Source organism: Podarcis pityusensis, assembly GCF_964106645.2.
Source record: "Podarcis pityusensis genome assembly, chromosome: 5".
Taxonomy (NCBI): domain Eukaryota; kingdom Metazoa; phylum Chordata; class Lepidosauria; order Squamata; family Lacertidae; genus Podarcis; species Podarcis pityusensis.
The window spans coordinates 79,044,061-79,062,506 of NC_138032.1; the positions used below are offsets into that span (position 1 = coordinate 79,044,061).

Below are 18,446 nucleotides of genomic sequence, written 5' to 3' on the forward strand. Positions count from 1 at the left end.
ACAGAGCTACCCTTCTGAAGATCAGGTAAGAAAAAGAAAACATCCAAAGTAAGTCTCAGGAATTTGTGAAATTTTAATCAGTAGTAGTATGAGGAGGTGGCACAGAGAAATTTACAGTGAAAACCTATGCTTGTCTACTCATTGAGTTTGATGGTGCTTACTCCATTATAAGTGTGTACAGCATTGCAGGTATAATCATATCTTTTATACACTTGATGTAGAAAAGCATCCCTTGTTGTTAAAACATGTGCAGCTGGAATATGTGTGTGTGTGTGTGTGTGTGCGCGCGTGTGTGCATGTGTGTGCAACCTAACACCACAGAAGTGTTTAGTTGCCAAAAAGCTATTTGTTGTCAAAGACTTGTTAATAGCTTATCTTACTGACAATGTTGCCCTCTTCCAGAGAAGCAGAGAAGTGGGTCAAGGAATCTGCTTCAGAGAAAGGCAAGGTGGAGATAAATAATACAATTTTAACCCTCAGCTGGTTCCATCTTCCAAGGTAAAATGTCTAAAAAATTATTATTCACTACAGCATCTATCATTCTGACATCCTAATGGTATGGGAATATACAATCAGGCTATGAAACTTTTACATTATTCTCAGAATCCTTTCACATAAAGGGATCCATACATCATTCATTTTATGTTATGTGTATTTTTTTTTTAAAAAAAATCTTGTTTCCACCCCTTTAATCTTTTCACTGCCTGTTTGAATCTTTTACTTCAGAATCCCGAAGGAGATAGAAGAACAGTGGAGGAGAGTCTGTAGTATCACTGTGATTGGGTGTGCTCAATATAACTTGCTCTGATATTTATTTCTGCTAAGCAACATGAATAGATGCGTTAGAAGGGGATTTGCCAACATGGTGACCTCCAGATATTGTTACACTACAACTCCATCATCCCTGACCATGGACCATGCTGGCTGGGGCTGATGGGGACTAGAATCCAAAAATATCTGAAGGGCACACCTGTTTCTGGATTAGAAACAGATTCCTTCTTCAGTGGCTGCAAACCTGAAACAATGGCAGCAGAATCGTCTCTTTAAATGGGTCTGCACCAATTACATATAAAGCAGAGGGTTACTAAACCCTCCCCACAATTTAACTTTCTGCAATCCTAAAGTATCATTGATCAACCGGAGGCAGAAGAATGATCACAGAGTGCAGATTGCAGGGGGATATACCACAATCTGGGAGAGGGGTTAATTCAGACCCTGACTTGAAATGGGACAGGTGTCACACCCACTTTGACCCTGAACAGGAAGTTAGTATCAGGAGCAACAAAGTTTAGTGCAAATTGTACTAGGATGGGTGCCAGCTGGGAATGCACTTCCTTCATAATAAGAAATCAGGCCTATACTGTCTTCAGAATCTCTGCCATAAGCCCAGCAGCATGTTACTAAATTTGTCTGGAAATGTGCCATCAAATCCCCACAGGTGACAAAAGATTCCAAACTCAGCTTATGTTTAGATAAAGATGTTCAGCCTGCAGAATGGAATCAAGTGTAGATTCAAGACTTTGCAGGGTATTTTTACTCTTGAGAGTCTGGCATCTAATAAACTTGTGTAATGTAAGATCACATCATGCTCTGTAGTTTTAAATGATCCAGAGTGGAATGAGGTTAAGTACACCCCTGGAATGGCAACATGCAGAGCAAAATTATGGTAGAACTAAAGTGCTCTGAGTGCAATGACAGTATAGAAGCAGCATCAACAGTGTAATAGTAGTCTGCAAACTATCTTCTTTCTCTGGTACCTGTCATTCCACTCTGGAAATGAATTGGGGGGGGCACTGACCTTGAATTAATGAAATTCTGATCTAATAATAGTGTGAATTATTCAAAATACAGAAGAGGAATCTCAGTATCCTTGCCTTTGTGTCAGATATTGTATCAGTATTAACAAATTGGTTGCCACTCTTCCAGATGCTTCCATGACTATACTGAGCAATTATCACAAATAATATTTCTTCCTGGGCAATTAAATGCAAGAGACAATACCTTTACAGATGTGCATCTGTAAAGAAAGAATCATTAAAAAGGCCCATCTAACATCTGTTTCCTTACTAGGGATGGGAGACAAATTCCATTTGGTAGAAATTTAAAATCAAATCTATCAGATTTGCACTTCATGAAACAATATGCAAACTGAAATACAGCTATCCTTCAAAACGTGCACTTGTTCAGTTTTTTTCTTAATAATATTTTTTATTAGTTTTCAATTACAAGCCAAACCCTTGTTCAAATTTTGCGATGCAGTTCTCCAACCATGTTTACAAAAATGCATATTGTAGGGGAAAGTGCGCATAAAAATATGTGGATTAGGCCATGGCTACTAATGTTCAACAACAGGAAGCTTCTAAATGTCCCAGAAAGACACCAAACTTAGAGTTGTCCAACAAAGGAGTGGGCTGGCTGGGGGTTCTACTTCCCCATCATTCAGCTACACAGTCATGCTACCCATCTGCCAGCTACAGAAGGATTGTGGGGGACTTGGCTTTTGAGAGTCGCATATCCATTCTGAAGGAGGTGTAGGAAGCTGAAAGTCTTTTTTTTCTAATCAGCATGCAGTATGTGATATTTGGGAAATCTTATTACCGAAGAGGAAAGAGACTATTTTTAGACGCCTACACTAGGAATAGATCTAGACTTGTGGCAGAATAAGGTGAAAATGAGCTGGTAGAATCAACTGCAATGGGGAAGTCGCTGTGACATTCCAGGATTCTCTTGCATGGGCCTGGTTGCTCAAGGTCACTTGCTAAATCACCCAGTTGCCACATTGAATCTAGACATTCCTGACTGGTTCACACAATATCTGTTGTCATCACCTACTGAGTTAAAGAAAGAAGCAGGACACTTCCTTTATCTAGGCTCTCTTGGATGAAACTTGTTTTTTTAAGATCCATTTCAATCAGGGTTTAGTCTCTGTTTTGGTATGGTAACTGACTCGATTACTCTTTTTGATAAGCACTGTCAAGAGAAAGATGAGAGAGAGAGAGAGAGAGAGAGAGAGAGAGAGAGAGAGAGAGAGATTGGGATCTCTCAGCAGCTTTTGATACCATTGACCATGGCATTCTTTTGGAGTGGCTGCCTGAGTTGGGAGTAGGAGGCATCATTCTGTTCCAGGTCTACTTGGATGGCTGTTTTGAGGTACATTGTTTGTTCCCAAAGAGCTTTTAGCGTGAGGTTCTGTGGGGTTCTGTTTTAGCTTGATGCCTACATGAAACGGCTTAGTGGGATCATCTAGAGTCTTGGAGTATGTTGTCAGAAATATGCTGATAACCTATACTTCTACTTCTCCTTTACATCTGTAGATTAATCATCATCACCACCACTTAATTTATACTACATATACTACAATCATGTGGGGTGTGATATCCTAAACTCAAAATCCACACTGGCCAGAACATAGGTAGATAAAATCGTAAACATAATTTTGTTTAGGAAGCATCAGATCAAGGATATGAACAGAGTTCATAGTAAATAAAGAGTTCTAATATCCGAACCCAACAGAACTTGATATTTCTCTTTATAGCCATCACCATAACTTTTACCTCATTCTTTCCCTCAGTTTCTTCCCCTTCACTCTCTTCTGTGTCTGCTCAGATATGCATCTCCACCCAACTGTCATTCTCATCCAACTGCCACCACCTGCCACTCACTCAGACATCACCCAGCATTCCATCACATCCTCCTGCTGCTATTCTTTCTTCCATCCACTCTTCTATTATAGTAACATGTTTAAATCTCTCTCCAGCTTAACTAGCTGCAAGAAGAAAACTAGCACAGCAAGGAAAGGGGCTGGCTGCAGCCTCTCCTTGATGTGGCTGTGGTTCTCATTCTTCGTTCCTTGCAAAGAATAAAGGTAAAGGAACCCCTGACCATCAGGTCCAGTCGTGACTGACTCTGGAGTTGCGGCGCTCATCTCACTTTATTGGCCGAGGGAGCCAGCGTACAGCTTCCGGATCATGTGGCCAGCATGACTAAGTCGCTTCTGGTGAACCAGAGCAGCACACAGAAACGCCGTTTACCTTCCCGCTGGAGCGGTACCTATTTATCTACTTGCACTTTGACATGCTTTCGAACTGCTAGGTTGACAGGAGCTGGGACCGAGCAACGGGAGCTCACCCCATCACAGGGATTCGAACCACCGACCTTCTGATCAGCAAGTCCTAGGCTCTGTGGTTTAACCCACAGCGCCACCCACGTCCCATTTGCAAAGAACAGGACAGCACTAAAAATGGCATCGCTCACCTGAGGTAGCACAGCCCATTCTACCCCTTTGGGACTGTGCCACCCCATTCTGCTGCATGTATAAATTTAGCCTAAGAACAGAGATGGGGGTGGGGGGTGGGGAGATACTCTGAATTTTGTTGGGAGATAAGCATTTTACACGCTGCTTCAATTGTTATGCTTGTTTCCTAGATAATTTAGCAAGGAAAAGAAACTTCTACGATATTGAATGGAAGGAAAAGCTGATAGCACATTTTACCAGATGCTACTTACATTATTGACAAAATATCTACAAGTTTCAAAATAAATACTGTGCACAGATTGCACTGTCTGCAAACTGTACCTCCAATGGCAAGCAATTAAAACTAGCTTTAGACATTTCTGCTTAGACACCTACACACCTAGACTTATCATTTTCTTTGCTTACATCAATCTACATACTTCCTCACATTCAGAACATCAGTTAATAATTTGATAATATTTTCTCACAGCACAAAGAGCTGCATTTTTTAATACATGATGTTTCTTGGAACAATTCCCTTTATGTATCCTAGGGTAGTCACCCACTGAAAGAGGACATGCATCACCCTCAAATAGGATGAAAGAGGGCAGATATTTGCATAAAAATGCATTTTCTCATTTCTGTGTATCCACTAACATTTAGAAGCAATGACTACAATTTAGATAGAAATACAATGCCTCTCAGAGAACATAGTCAAGTGACCTGTGTGCCTGCCTGCTCAGGCTATTGTGCAAGTGCTAACAAATTGCAGATGGACAACTCCAAGACCCTGGGTCTTCACTCTCTTGGAAAGAAAAGCCCTTCAAATATAGGATGCTTTTCAAATAGAAGACTGTCCTCTGCAATTGTATGTCCATTGCTGGATTTGAGTAAGAGAAACTTAATAGATTTTGGGAAATAGAAACTGAAACAAGTGCTCCACCTTTTCGACTGGCAAAATTATAAGCACCATCCTATAAGTTCACCAAAGTTTTGCTTCTTAAGGTACTTTCAAAACTGAAGACTAATCCACAACCATCTCATGCTGTTCAAGTGTCTTCAAATGGGGGGTGTGTGTCAGTTAGAAACATTCTTTTGTATATAGTTTACAGAAGATCATTCCATATTACAAGGAGGGGGGGGAGCATCAAGAGCCAGACAATGCACTTAAACTCTGGCACAAGTTGCAGAAGACCAAACAAAGCAAGGGACAGACAATTAATCAATGTGTGATACATATTACTTCAACTGACAGGTTTATCCCAGACAACTCTGCATGAGAGTTCTGAAAGACTTCCTTCAATAACATACAGTGGTACCTCTGGTTATGAACTTAATTTGTTCTGGAGGTACGTTCTTAACTTGAAACCGTTCTTAACCTGAGGTACCACTTTAACTAATGGGGCCTCCCGCTGCCGCCTTTTGAGAGGAACCCAGCACAGCAGCAATTTTCTGCTTTTGAGGTTAGCCACAGCTACTTCCCAATTAATAACCTTGTGAGTCTACACCTCATGATGATTAAACTCAATTCAGGAAATCCCAACTGAAATCTCATTCTGGCCATGACTTACTTAAGAGCTGTATCCAACTACATCGCATTCAGATTATATACATTATACACAAAGTGTGGTGAATGTGCTCTGTTACATCAAGGATCTGTTACATTGGTAAAGGGTTGCTTTTGTTTTAGTGGTTGCTCTGACCAAGAGGATTAAAGTTCAACACAGGACGAAAATGACAGTTAAAGGAAAAGGAAAGCAAAATATTTCAGGAGGAAAAAAGAAGCTTAACAGATTTCAAGAAGACTGGCAAGAAGTTTGGGAGGGGAAATACTTGTAAGTAAAGAAAATAGTTGAAGAATAAAGAAAAGTTAAACTGACAGAGAAATGATATATTGCAAGAAGGAAAAAGAGCTAAAATGCTGTGAGACAGGAGAAGTACTGTGGAAGAGTTTAGAGCAGTGTTCCCCAACCTTGGGCCTCCAGCTGTTTTTGGACTACAACTCCCATCATCCCTCGCTAGCAAGACCAGTGGTCAAGGATGATGGGAGTTGTAGTCCAAAAACAGCTGGAGGCCCAAGGTTGGGGAACACTGGTTTAGAGAACAATACTGGAATGCTGTAGAAGAAAGAAGCCAAGAAAAAGCTGCAAAGCGACCCAGATGCTGTACTGAGGAATACAAATTGTTACCTATTGGCTTGGTTAGTGAAGCAGCAGTCTACGCTTATCTGGATGTGTTTTCCTCTGTGATCTTTATATTTAACTTATGAATAACTGTCCAAGCTGTTTCTAAAATAAATTTGTGCGGTCTTATTGCCCCCCCTTCCAATTACATTCACTACTTTATCTGGTGTAACAAGCTGGTTAGTCTAGCTTTTAAGATGTCACAAATGTGAAAGGGCTGTTCAGTGGAGGCAGTTGGAGGAGTGGGGTATTCACCTGGTAGCAGCAGTGAAGTAGGGGAGGGTGAGGAGCTGGGTGTGGTTTGCTTGCTTGCTCCCTCTCGCCTGGTGTAGACCACACCCTCTGCCTTCGCATCTGAACACTTGAAAATTCAGTGCAGAAATGCCAAGGTGACAATGATGGAGGACTTAAAAGCTATCAGGTGGCCTAACATCATGACCACAAACCTGACACCCCATCAGCACTCCTTTGTGAAAGGAGCAAAAGAGCCACTCCTAATTTGACACCCAATTGCAGTTGGCCAGTTGGGGTGAGCGGGTTACAGTTTCCATTTAGTACATCAGGTACCTCTGGAAATGAGGCTAGTTACAAATTGTTTTAAAAAGAAGGAATAAGTAAGAAACTCCCCCTGTTAGTTGCAACTCCCCCCAAAAAAGCATTCTTGCCTGACCCCTGAATAATTTCAAACATGAATAATTTCAACCATTGTAATGTGGTAATTCTCTGGACCTGTCCAGAAATAATTCTACCCCGACTGGTGCTCTGGCTTTTAGTAGAAATTCTTACTGGAGAGGCATATAGCCTGTTTAAAAAAACACAGTGCTCATAGCATATGATCCCACCCACTTCTAGTCCCTTGCAAATCAGTAAGACAACCCCAGAAGCAGCGAGCTTCCACAGCCTTAAACAAATGGCTGTCACGCATTGGCACATTATGTGTACCAGAACTATAGAATCATTGCTGTTGAATCTTGACATTCCTGTTTCCAAATCAGGAAACGCAGATCAAATTTTCATTGAATTGGGCTACCATCAGAAAAATGGATTGTGACAGGATTTTCAGTCAAGCTTTGGATTTAGCTGCTTCAGTCCTAGAAGCCAGATTAGTTTGTGCCAATATTTCAAAACCCATGCCCTGGAGATGGTGCTTGAAATAGCAGCCAGAATCTAATCAGGTAGTTTTGTAAGATTTCATTTTGAATGACAGCAGTCTCCATGGATCTCCTATTCATTATATATCTGCTACTCGGCTGAATTCCTCTCCACACTCCTTCCTTTTTCATAGAACTTGGAACCTGAAAATAGGTAACGATAATCTCTGCAATCAAACCAAGATGGAATTTTACATTCTATTTAAATGTTCTGCACTTAACTCTTCTGCAAGCCTGCCCCATCATCACTATTATAATTCATATATTGATGAAATATGTTAGGTAGCCAACAGAGCAGAAACAAAATAAAAGGATATACTTTGTGAGTACAGACTTTATGGAAGCAGTAACTGAACTTTGATGAGGAACACTCTTTTGCCAGTCAGAATTAATATTTGAGACACATGTCACTGTTACCTCTGAAAAGGGTTATTTTTAAAAAGCGAACATTTAAAGCATTATCCAGTTTTTTAAATGACCTCTTCCATGTTTGTTTATTAGTAATTTACCTGGGCATGCTTTCAATTTATGTAAACTGCTTGGCAGAGACACTGCCTTGGGTCCCAGGTTATGGGTGCGCAATAGCGCCTGTGATATAATGCGACATTGTGATGTCATGATGTTGTGTCATCACAATGTCACATGGCAGTGGCAGGGCAGCTTTTCTGAGGCCTTGTGGGGTCTCGGAGATTAAGTCCAAGACCTCGCGAGATCTCCAAACATGTCTTCTGGTTTCTACCAGATGTCGCATTCAGAGGCCTGGCAGGGCCTCCGACATCGTCTGGGAGGCCGTGTCGGGGCTCTGATACAAGTACCGGTAACCGGAAGTCACGTCGGAGCTCAGTGTTGTTGTGGAGTGTTTTCTAAAATTCTTAGGTGAACAATTAAAGAAAGAAATAAGCAGTCTTCTCTGAGGGTGAGTAGTTTTGCTGCATCTCCCCAATGCTACTGCTTGGTTTTGTGGTTGCCATATGTCCTATTTTTCCAGGACATGCCCTTGTTTTCATGGGTATGTAAAATGAGAGTCGTCATAGCGATCCATTGTTAAAGGTAAAGTCAGCAAATGTGTCCTCTTTTTTGCTCTTCAAAATATGGCAACACTAAATGTGGCAATAATGGGAGCCAGTGTGGTGTAGTGGTTAAGAGCTATGGACTCGTAATCTGGTGAACTAAGTTCGCGTCTCCGCTCCTCCACATGCGGTGACCTTGGGCCAGTCACACGTCTCTGAAGTCTCTCAGCCTCACTCACCTCACAGAGTGTTTGTTGTGGGGGAGGAAGGGAAAGGAGAATGTTAGCCGCTTTGAGACTCCTTCGGGTAGTGATAAAGCAGGATATCAGATCCAAACTCCTCCTCCTCTTCTTCTTCTTCTTCTTCTTCTTCTTCTTCTTCTTCTTCTTCTTAATAATATACCCAGCTCACGATCACACCATACGTTTAAAGCACTATTAAGAGCCATGGCTTTCCCCCAGAGAATCGTAGCTTCTTAAGAGCTACAATTTCCAGCACCCTTTAAAACTTAATTTTTTCAGGAGTCCACATTCTATTAAAGTGGTATAAAAGCCCTTTAAATGTATGGTGTGGATGTGACCCCAGATGCTGCTAGGGTGCATCCCCCCCAATACTTTTAAAACTTGCAAGTAGGCCTTTTTTTCAGCCAGAACTCACTGGAACTCAGTTCCTGCAATTCTCAGGTGGGTGTCAATGCCATTCTAAAAGAGGTGTTTATGGTGAGTTCCAGCACCTCTTTTTCTAGAAAAATAGTACTCCCTGCAAGGCTCCAGAAAGACAGAGGAGGAAGAAGAAGAAGAAGAAGAAGAAGAAGAAGAAGAAGAAGAGGAGGAGGAGGAGGAGGAGGAAGAGTTGGACTTGATATCCCACCTTTCACTCCCCTTAAGGAGTCTCAAAGCAGCTAACAATCTCCTTTTCCTTCCTCCCCCACAACAAACACTCTGTGAGGTGCGTGAGGCTGAGAGACTTCAGAGAAGTGTGACTAGCCCAGCAGCTGCATGTGGAGGAGCGGGGACGCGAACCCGGTTCACCAGATTACGAGTCCACCGCTCTTAACCACTACACCATGCTGGCTGAAGCATTGCCCTCACTTTGATTTGGTGTCTTGATGATGCCACATGAAGACATTTGGAAGTCAAATGAGAGGGCAATCCTTTATTCACATTGGAGACTTGTGGGTAAAAGAAGTTTGGGTGGGGTGTCCCCACCCAGTGGGGACAAGTTAAGTTCACCCCACACTGCTAAACCCGCCCCCAAACTTTGAGGCCTGTAACCAAATTTCCTCAAAGTGGGTGGAAATGTGATGGAGGAGATGACAGGGAAGTTATTAAGTTAGGAAGAAGCAGTGCAGTTTCAGCGAGGATCAAAGATTCTGTGACTGGCAAGATATATCAACTCATTAGGCCTATTGCTGTTCTAGGGCAACAGCACTGCAGTTGACACCCACACATAACTGACATACTCTGTCATATGCTTGAAATGTTGAGTGTTACCAAACATCAGGCAGATGCACAATCTTGCTGTTAGTACCATGTAGATGCTATTAGTTATAGCTGCTGACAGCTGACAGCTATCAGACTGATTTACATTTCAAATCTTATGGCAGTAAATCTGATAACCAAGGTTAGCATCTGCATGGTTGTTAATCATTTTTTTTCCTTTCTCACAGATATTTCGCTTGCTCTGTTGTTTTTTTAAAAAGCCTGTATGCTGAGCATCAAATTCCTACAATTTGATGTATGGGGCAAATCTTTCCTAATTAGCTAAACTTCATATTTTCAGAGGAGAGAGAGAAAACTTTAAAAAAGAAAAAGAAAATCTAAGGGTTTGTTCTCTGCCATTAGCCATGATTTTATGGCATCAAATCACATTGCTCATGTTACTTTAGGCACACAGACAGAGAACAGAAATCTCTGCAGAGTGGCCAGCTGTTTATAGATGTATTTTAACATTTATTGGCCACCTTACCAAAAGAAAATAAGTAATAATTTCTGTCCAAGTAATAAAAATTAGCACAAAAGCAGCAATAAAACTTAATGAACAGAGCTGTCATGACATATAGGAAAGCAGAAAGTTTTTATTTCACAGTCCGAAAGCGGACTGGGGTGGGAGGATGTTTCACTTGCCTCCTGAAAGTGTGCAGAGAAGGATTCACAAGAAAGACCTTAGCCTGAAGCTCTTCTAATTTAGTATCAAGGGTCTGAGGAATTTTAACCAGTATAAGGGCTGTCATCCGTCTGGATTTTCCCAGACATTACTGGGATTTCAAAGACGGAATTGATGGGGGGGGGGGGGTGTTCCAAAAGGTAGCCCTTTGTCCTAGATCTGGCAAGTCCATCATTGTTGTTTTTGGGCGTTTTTGTAAATAACTTTCGGGTTTTGGGGATGTCCTGGTTTTTACTTTTTGAAATATGGCAACCCTATCAGTACATTTATTAATTTATCAACTAAGCTTACATTTGTTTGCATATTACCAACTTCAAAAAAGTGCTTTATTTGTGTACTGAGGGAAGTGAAAGTTTATTTACATATGAATAAACAAAGGGTAACACACTTTGATAGGCTGAAAGGCCATATTTTATATTTTCTTTGTCATTCATGATTACAGTAATACATCAGAACCATGATTGCTCGACAAAATAAAGAAGTCTGTTTTTAAGTTATAGCACCATCAAGTACAATTTCTCTCAACAACTAATCCATTAAAGGCTAGTTGACTGACTACCAACTGAACCCGAAACATCAATGTGGCACAAAGGGAGGCTTCCTTTGCAGGACACACACAAAAGTTGCATATTAATTATGTTAAACACCACACAATGGTAGGGAGCAGAGATGTACAGTATTAAAATCTCAACCAAAACTTAATTGAACTCAAATTCAGAGGTGAGACATCTGTGGAATACAGAAGGAAGTCAAAAGACAGAACTTGTGATGCTTCTAGGATGAGCAGAGCATTCTGCAAGTTAAATTGGAGACTTCAGGAAGGAAACTTTTTTTTTTTACATGCATTTTAGTGGCTATACTTGGAGCAACCATTCCCGTCCCCCCTTATCTACAAATGGATAAAAATCAAAATAGGGGCAAAAAATATGTCCTTTGTAGAACTTGTCAGGTGGCACTCCTGCATTTAAAACTAATATCAGAAGCAATTCTAACTTAAGTATTAGTTTAAGTCACAAAAGTGTCTCCTGAAATCATATGGGAATGATTTAGATTTATGCATCTACCGAGATGGTTGGACAGTGTTCTCGAAGCTACAAACATGAGTTTGACCAAACTGCAGGAGGCAGTGGAAGACAGGAGTGCCTGGCATGCTCTGGTCCATGGGGTCACGAAGAGTTGGACATGACTAAAGGACTAAACAACAACAACATCTACCAACAAGAAATACATGGGCATAACAAGTTTTATGTCTTGTAACGGGCAAAAATAATCCTGCCACCTATAAGTTCCCTACCTAGTAACACAGATGTTCTGAGCACAGGGATCAGTCAACCAGAGAATTTGGGAAGAGGTTTTGAGAACACAAAAATTGGAGATTTTGCTCTTTAAAATATTGGATCAGGCCAAAGGCCCAATTTCCTCTGACGGGAAATAGAACATAACCAGCATGTATTAATAGACTTATGTTCCATAAATATGTTTATACTTCTTTTAAAGCCATCCAATTAACAGTTTTTCTTAAAACTGCTAAGAACAACTGAATATGAATAGCTAATTGCTATCAAAACAAAAATTTACTTATTTTTAAGGCAGATTGGCCCCAAAACAGTGAAGATGGAGAGCTCCCACCTGTTGCAGGAAATATATTGTCTTGTCCCCTTATCATTTCCTACCTAACAGGAGTGGCACTGATAATGATCTGCCGAGTGGTGTGGTTCAGGTCAGGAAGGAAAAGATCTCAGGTGTTCAATGGATGTCATCCTTCCCGCCCCCCTTTGTCAGCTGTAGAAGTGACCTGCAAGCCGGAGCCCATTTCTGCTGGTTGTGAATTTGCATGGAATTACCAATCACATTTTAGCTTCCTTATACACTCCAAAATTAAATAATGTTGTAATCTGCACTGCATCCTTTGGCTACGGCAGGCTATAAATCTCAATTAATAATGGGTTGTGTTGTTTTCATTTTCCTCTCTTTTTTAAAAAGAAGCATTAAGATAAGAAATGACAGATACATCTTTTATTAGCACTAGTGTTGCATTAAGGTGTAATCAAAACCATTCATCTGCTCAAGCAACTATTATGTAACTTAAATGGTTATTAATGTATTCTTGGAAATGCCAACATATATCTTTCCCAGAAAATTCAGTTCAAAGAAGAAATATTATAAAACACTTTCTCAAGTTCTCTCATTTAACCCCCCCACCCTTTGTTTTGAAGTATCAGAAAAGTAATACAATGCTTCTGGGATTTACTTTTTTGTATCTGATCACTTGCTTCAGAGAAGTTACTTACTGCGCAGAAAAGTCAGAAGAGCAGACATCTAGCACAGCATTCTCTTGCTAAGAGCAAGCAACCACTCAGATGTCTCTGAAAGCTCTCAAGCAGCACATCTCCTGTTGTTTATCCCCAGTTTCTGATACTATCTTGTGTGCCCTCTGATCATGGAAGTTCCACTTAGGATCATAGCTAATAGCTTTAACAGGCCTGCCTTCCAGGAATTTCTCCAGTCTTTCCCTTAAAACTATTTAATATAGAGGCCACAATCACAACTTCTGGTAAGAAGTTCAGACTGTGAATCAATATTAAAAGGGCAAGAAAAACCCTCATTTGCATGTAAGGCACAAGATTGTGCTATTCTGCTTCCTTTCCAATTGCGTGCTTTTGTTAAGGGACACCACACACTATGTTTACACATGACAACAACAACAACAACATTCCCTCCATAATGTGCGGAATAGGAGTGGGGAACCTTTAGCCCCTGGTCATAATTAGGACCACCAGATCTCTCTGTTTGGCCCACAAGGTGCCATTTTGACCAAAGGGCCAGTTGCCACAAGGAGGCCATCTTGGGGAGCAACCTCATAAAAATTGTAAAATTGTAAAATTGTAAAATTGTAAAATTGTAAAATTGTAAAATTGTAAAATTGTAAAATTGTAAAATTGTAAAATTGTAAAATTGTAAAATGTGTTTTTAGCAGAAAGAGGAAGGGCAGAAGGAATGGGAGCAGCACACTGCCTTGAAAAGGTGGTCCCAGGAAGTCATGGGAACAAGCAACAGGGGCTGTTAGAACAGATGCAGCAGTAGGGGCTGTGGGGGTTAAGAATTTGGAAGGAAGGAGCAGAAACAGCAAGGGCTGTGAAGGGCACAGTGGGATAGGAATCGCTAGACAGGACCTTGCATCTTGCGGCTCTCATGCAGAGGAGAGGGGATTAGGTTATAAAACTTCCCACAGAACAGTAGAATAATTGGCTCGTTTTTGTGGAAAACAACAATTACGAGGGAAAGGGAAATTATGTAGGGCATGAGGGACACAAGATGGTCTGAAACCCATATGCAAATTGCACTCCTTGGAGGTATCAATTTGCTTGTAGCTAGATATAGGCCTTCTAATGTTAAATTATGCATACAAGAGACTGATTTGCCACAGTGCTGCTTCACACAGAGAGCAGAAGACAAAATACAGATGCTTGCCTCCACAGCGTTTGGAAGCCACAGTACCTAATTCACAAAGCAAACAGCATTGTTCTATCTGCTTATGGTTTACCAGATGCTCAGCCTGAGAGAGAGAAGCCACTAAACTAAAATTAGGATTGCTAGGGAAATACTGGAATATCTGAAACAGTTATTGGGGTTAATGGGTTTCTTAAGGAACATGATACCATGCACACATGGCTGGCTTACTAGGAAAAAGGGGAATTTGTGTGGTCTTAATATTCACACCATGGGAAGAAATTAGATGAAATGCTGTTGAAGGTAAGCTAGGCAAAAGAAAAGAAAAAGTTTATCACATCAGGAGAACTATTTTTCCCTCCCCAATTTCAGGATAACATAATTGTTCCACAACCCATAATTATGTTGGTGACAGGATTGCACCACCTGGAGAAGGCTCTCCACCAATAATATCATTTTAGCCCCTGCCTACACCACACTTAAAACATTATCCACCACTTTTCCCATGCCTGTTAAGGAAGGTAGAAATAAAATACATTAATAACATATAACTTGAGGTACCTCAAAATCCACACCTATTGACCATGTCTCAGAAGCTACTGCCCCTAACAATAGACCACAACACAAAACTCAGCACAGGATTGACTTTCACATGTGAGTGGCGTGAAGTATTTTTCACTGTGCCTTGAAATACTTCACCACATAATATGACCTACGGCCATTGATCCTATGAAACACTTGCTCAGGAAGTGAGCCTCATTGAACACAACTGTCATGATTTCCAGGTGCAGGGAAACATCCATAGAACTGGGGTGTTTGAAGTCTGGGGCCTCACCTGTTCACAAAGCTCCTATAGTGGTACCTCGGGTTACAGATGCTTCAGGTTACAGACTCTGCTAACCCAGAAATATTACCTCGGGTTAAGTACTTTGCTTCAGGATGAGAAAAGAAATCACGTGACGGCAGTGGGAGATCTCATTAGCTAAAGTGGTACCTCAGGTTAAGAACAGCTTCAGGTTAAGAACGGACCTCCAGAACGAATTAAGTTCTTAACCAGAGGTACCACTGTATTTATTGCTAAAGTGGAGAAACGTGCTAAGAGGAAAGCACGCTTGGCAAATCCACACCGTGATCAACTCCTGCCCGGAAACCAATGTCCCCACTGTGGAAGGACGTGTGGATCCAGAATTGGCCTCCACAGTCACTGTTAAAACCGTCTTTATGGAAGACAATCTCACTCGGCTACGAGTGATCACCAAAGAAGAAGAAGATTGCTAAAGTGGAGCATTGCATAGTTCAGGGAACTTGTAATAGCACTGTTGATGGGTTTTATAAGCATACACCTTTCTAGGTACCTCTTCAGTATCAGAGAATGTGTGACATACATTTTAAATCATGATGATGCGTGAGGGGGCCTCGAAACATAGAATAGAATCATAGAACTGCATACCCTCCAAGTGTCCCTGTTTTCCAGGGACAGACCAAGAATGAAAAGTCATCCTGGCTTCTGATTTGATTCCGGAATGCCTCCACTTCCCGCTGCAGAGCTGCCATTCAGGGAGTGAGATGAGCTGCCACTTGTCCTGAGCAGCGGCAGTGGCAGCAGCAAGGCAGCATCCTGTGGCCTCTTCATGGCCGCTGCTGCCAGCCTCCTCCCTTGGGCAGCTTGGAACAGCTGCTGGAAAATGAGGAAGAGGAGATGCTGCCGCCACTGAGGCCCAACACCATGTGACACACTGGCTCTGAGGGCAGGCAGAGGGCAAGGATGCTCTGGGTTGGAAGAAACAGGTAGTGGAGTGGAATGTAAGGAGTTTGATTTTTAAAAAATGCTTTGTGTGTCTGTGTCTAATATTGCCCCTTTCTAAAATTTATTTATTGGTATGTGTTTCTCTTTTTGTAAATCTATCAAAGAATCAAATCAAATCAGGATTAAGGAGTTTTCTCAGGATTGTGGATAAAGTGTGTGCTATGTCCTATTGGTGTGGTGGTGGTGGCAAAAAAATGGGGAGTTGAGGAGGGTCAGTTGGGGAGGAGTGAAAAACATTCCTATTTTCACCTGAGGAATGTTGGGAGGTATTGTATAGTTAGAATTGTAGAATCATAGAATTGTAGAGTTGGAAGGGACCCCAAGGGTCATCTAGTCCAACCTTCTGAAATACAGGAATCTTAGCTAAAACATCCTTGACAGGTGGCCATCCAACCTCTGCTTAAAAACCTCCAAGGATGGAGAGCCCACCATTTCCCAGGGGAGACCGTTTCACTGTCAAACAGCTTTTACTATCTGAATTTTTTTCCTGATGTTTAGTCAGAATCTCCTTTCTTGCAATTTGAATCCATTGGTTCAAGTCCTACCATCCAGAGCAGGCTTGTTCCCTCATCCATGTGACAACCCTTGAGATATTTGAATGTTGCTATCATTTCTCCTCTCAGTCTCCTCTTTTCCAGGTGAAACATACCCAGCTCCTTCAGCCGTTCCTCATAAGGCTTGGAAGGGACCATGAGGGCCTCATAATACATATATACATACATACATATATGAATAACATGATGCATGAGAGGTCAGGCATTGCAGAGGTGATGCAGTATGCCCATGGATACCCTGAGCTACTTTTCAAATGCCTGGCAGCCATGGTTATATCAGAAAGCATGTGGTACACTTGCAGTTCCTGCAAATGTGTGATATTCAGCACACACTTTAATATGTGCAGATCCCCTTCAAAAGCATCACAGAAAATAAATGGCTGACTCTTAGTGAACATTAGGAGACTCTTCATTTCTGCACTATGTGAAATAGTTCCAACAAGCAAAACATGCAGTAACTGCAGCCAATGGTATTTTTCAGAATTTTCCCAGTATCTCGGCTTCTGGTAGAACACTCTTGACAGCCTTTGCAGTCAATCCAGATGAAACAAAATAGTACCCATTAATAAAAAATAAGCTCCAAAGCCAATTAGCCCAAGTACTCTTTAGCAAAACTTTCCCAGGATTTGCGTCTGGGAGAAAGAGAGTTCTTCGTGGGTACAGCTATACACATAAGAGTTCTCGACACACATTATAAGGAATGTTCACAGACTGGGGGCACAGCCTGTTGACACAATATTGCTCCCTCCCTCCATGCATATGATCTTTGTATTTGGCAGCCAACTCTATGCAAGTGGTGAGACGCAGCATCTGCTTACAGTGAGCTATCTATGCCAAAAACAGTTTTAAAAGATGCAGCTTTCTTGCACCCAGGAAATTTATAAGTTATGCAAACAATTGGGGGTGAGTAGACCAGTTGCTGAAAAGGATAAAAAAATATATATCCCCAGACTTATTTACTTACATATGCATTTTAGCATGTTCTTCAGCATGTGATGCCAGGGTGGGTTTCAACATAATTAGAACAGCAACAATTGTAAAGCTATAAAGAGCAGACAAAAATACAACACTAAAATTGAGTCCTAGCTACACAAATCGCAGCAATGCCCAAGATTCTATAAACACTGAGGCAAACAGGTAGGTCTTTGCCTGGCACTAAGAGACCAAAAGCTTCAGTGCCAGATGTGTTTCCAGATATCCTCTCCAAGTGGATTCAGCTACAAATAGATAAAACATGCGTCCAAATATAAAATGTGTATATATTCATTTTCCCAGGCTAGAGCATGGAAGGGAATGCTTGCTTCAACAATGAAGCAGCTCAGAGTGGGAGCTTGTATAGGAGCTGGAAGCTCCACTCCTTCCTGGCTCTCAGGGAGGCCCTGATCCAAGAAGGTTATTCCATGCACTTCCTTCTCTTCCCATGTTACCTCATGTGTTCTGCAGCTGAGGCCTTGAAACTCCTGCTTGGCTCACTCTCCCCTCTACTCCTGTGGCCCAGTCATAACATTTTACACAGTAAAAGCAACCGTTAGCCTGCCCCCCCACATTCTATCTTTTTCTCATGATCCGAGGTGTCAAAGACAAATGGTTGCTGGGTGTATTGTGCCCAAGTCACTGCCACAGGCCTGTTTCTTCATGCTCAGCCCAGGTGGGAAAGATGGAACTAGAAGCCAAGGTCCTGAGCGGAGAAGGTATTTGTTGAACAGGGCTTCAGAAGGGAAGGGAGAAGAGGACAATGCTGAATGGGGAAGCTGATTTGGAGGGGTGATATTAGGAGTTCAGGTTGCTTCAAGAGAAATGAAATGAAAGGTAAGAGGTTTGAAACCCTCCTCCTTGACTGTGAAATTTAATGGACAGCAGTCAGTAATACTTTTATGTAATCCATCATAAC

General features: G+C 41.5%; 1 protein-coding gene and 1 long non-coding RNA gene across 4 annotated transcripts in view; one reads left to right on the forward strand and one right to left on the reverse strand.

Moving 5' to 3' along the window:
• The window catches only part of NRG3 (neuregulin 3), a 611,141-nt gene that overhangs the window by 368,431 nt on the left and 224,264 nt on the right, over positions 1-18,446 (reverse strand). The window lies entirely within an intron of this gene.
• On the forward strand, positions 8,216-12,689 carry LOC308477394. The gene is made up of 2 exons (XR_013986535.1): positions 8,216-8,484; positions 12,425-12,689. It is a non-coding gene; the product is annotated as an uncharacterized lncRNA (long non-coding RNA).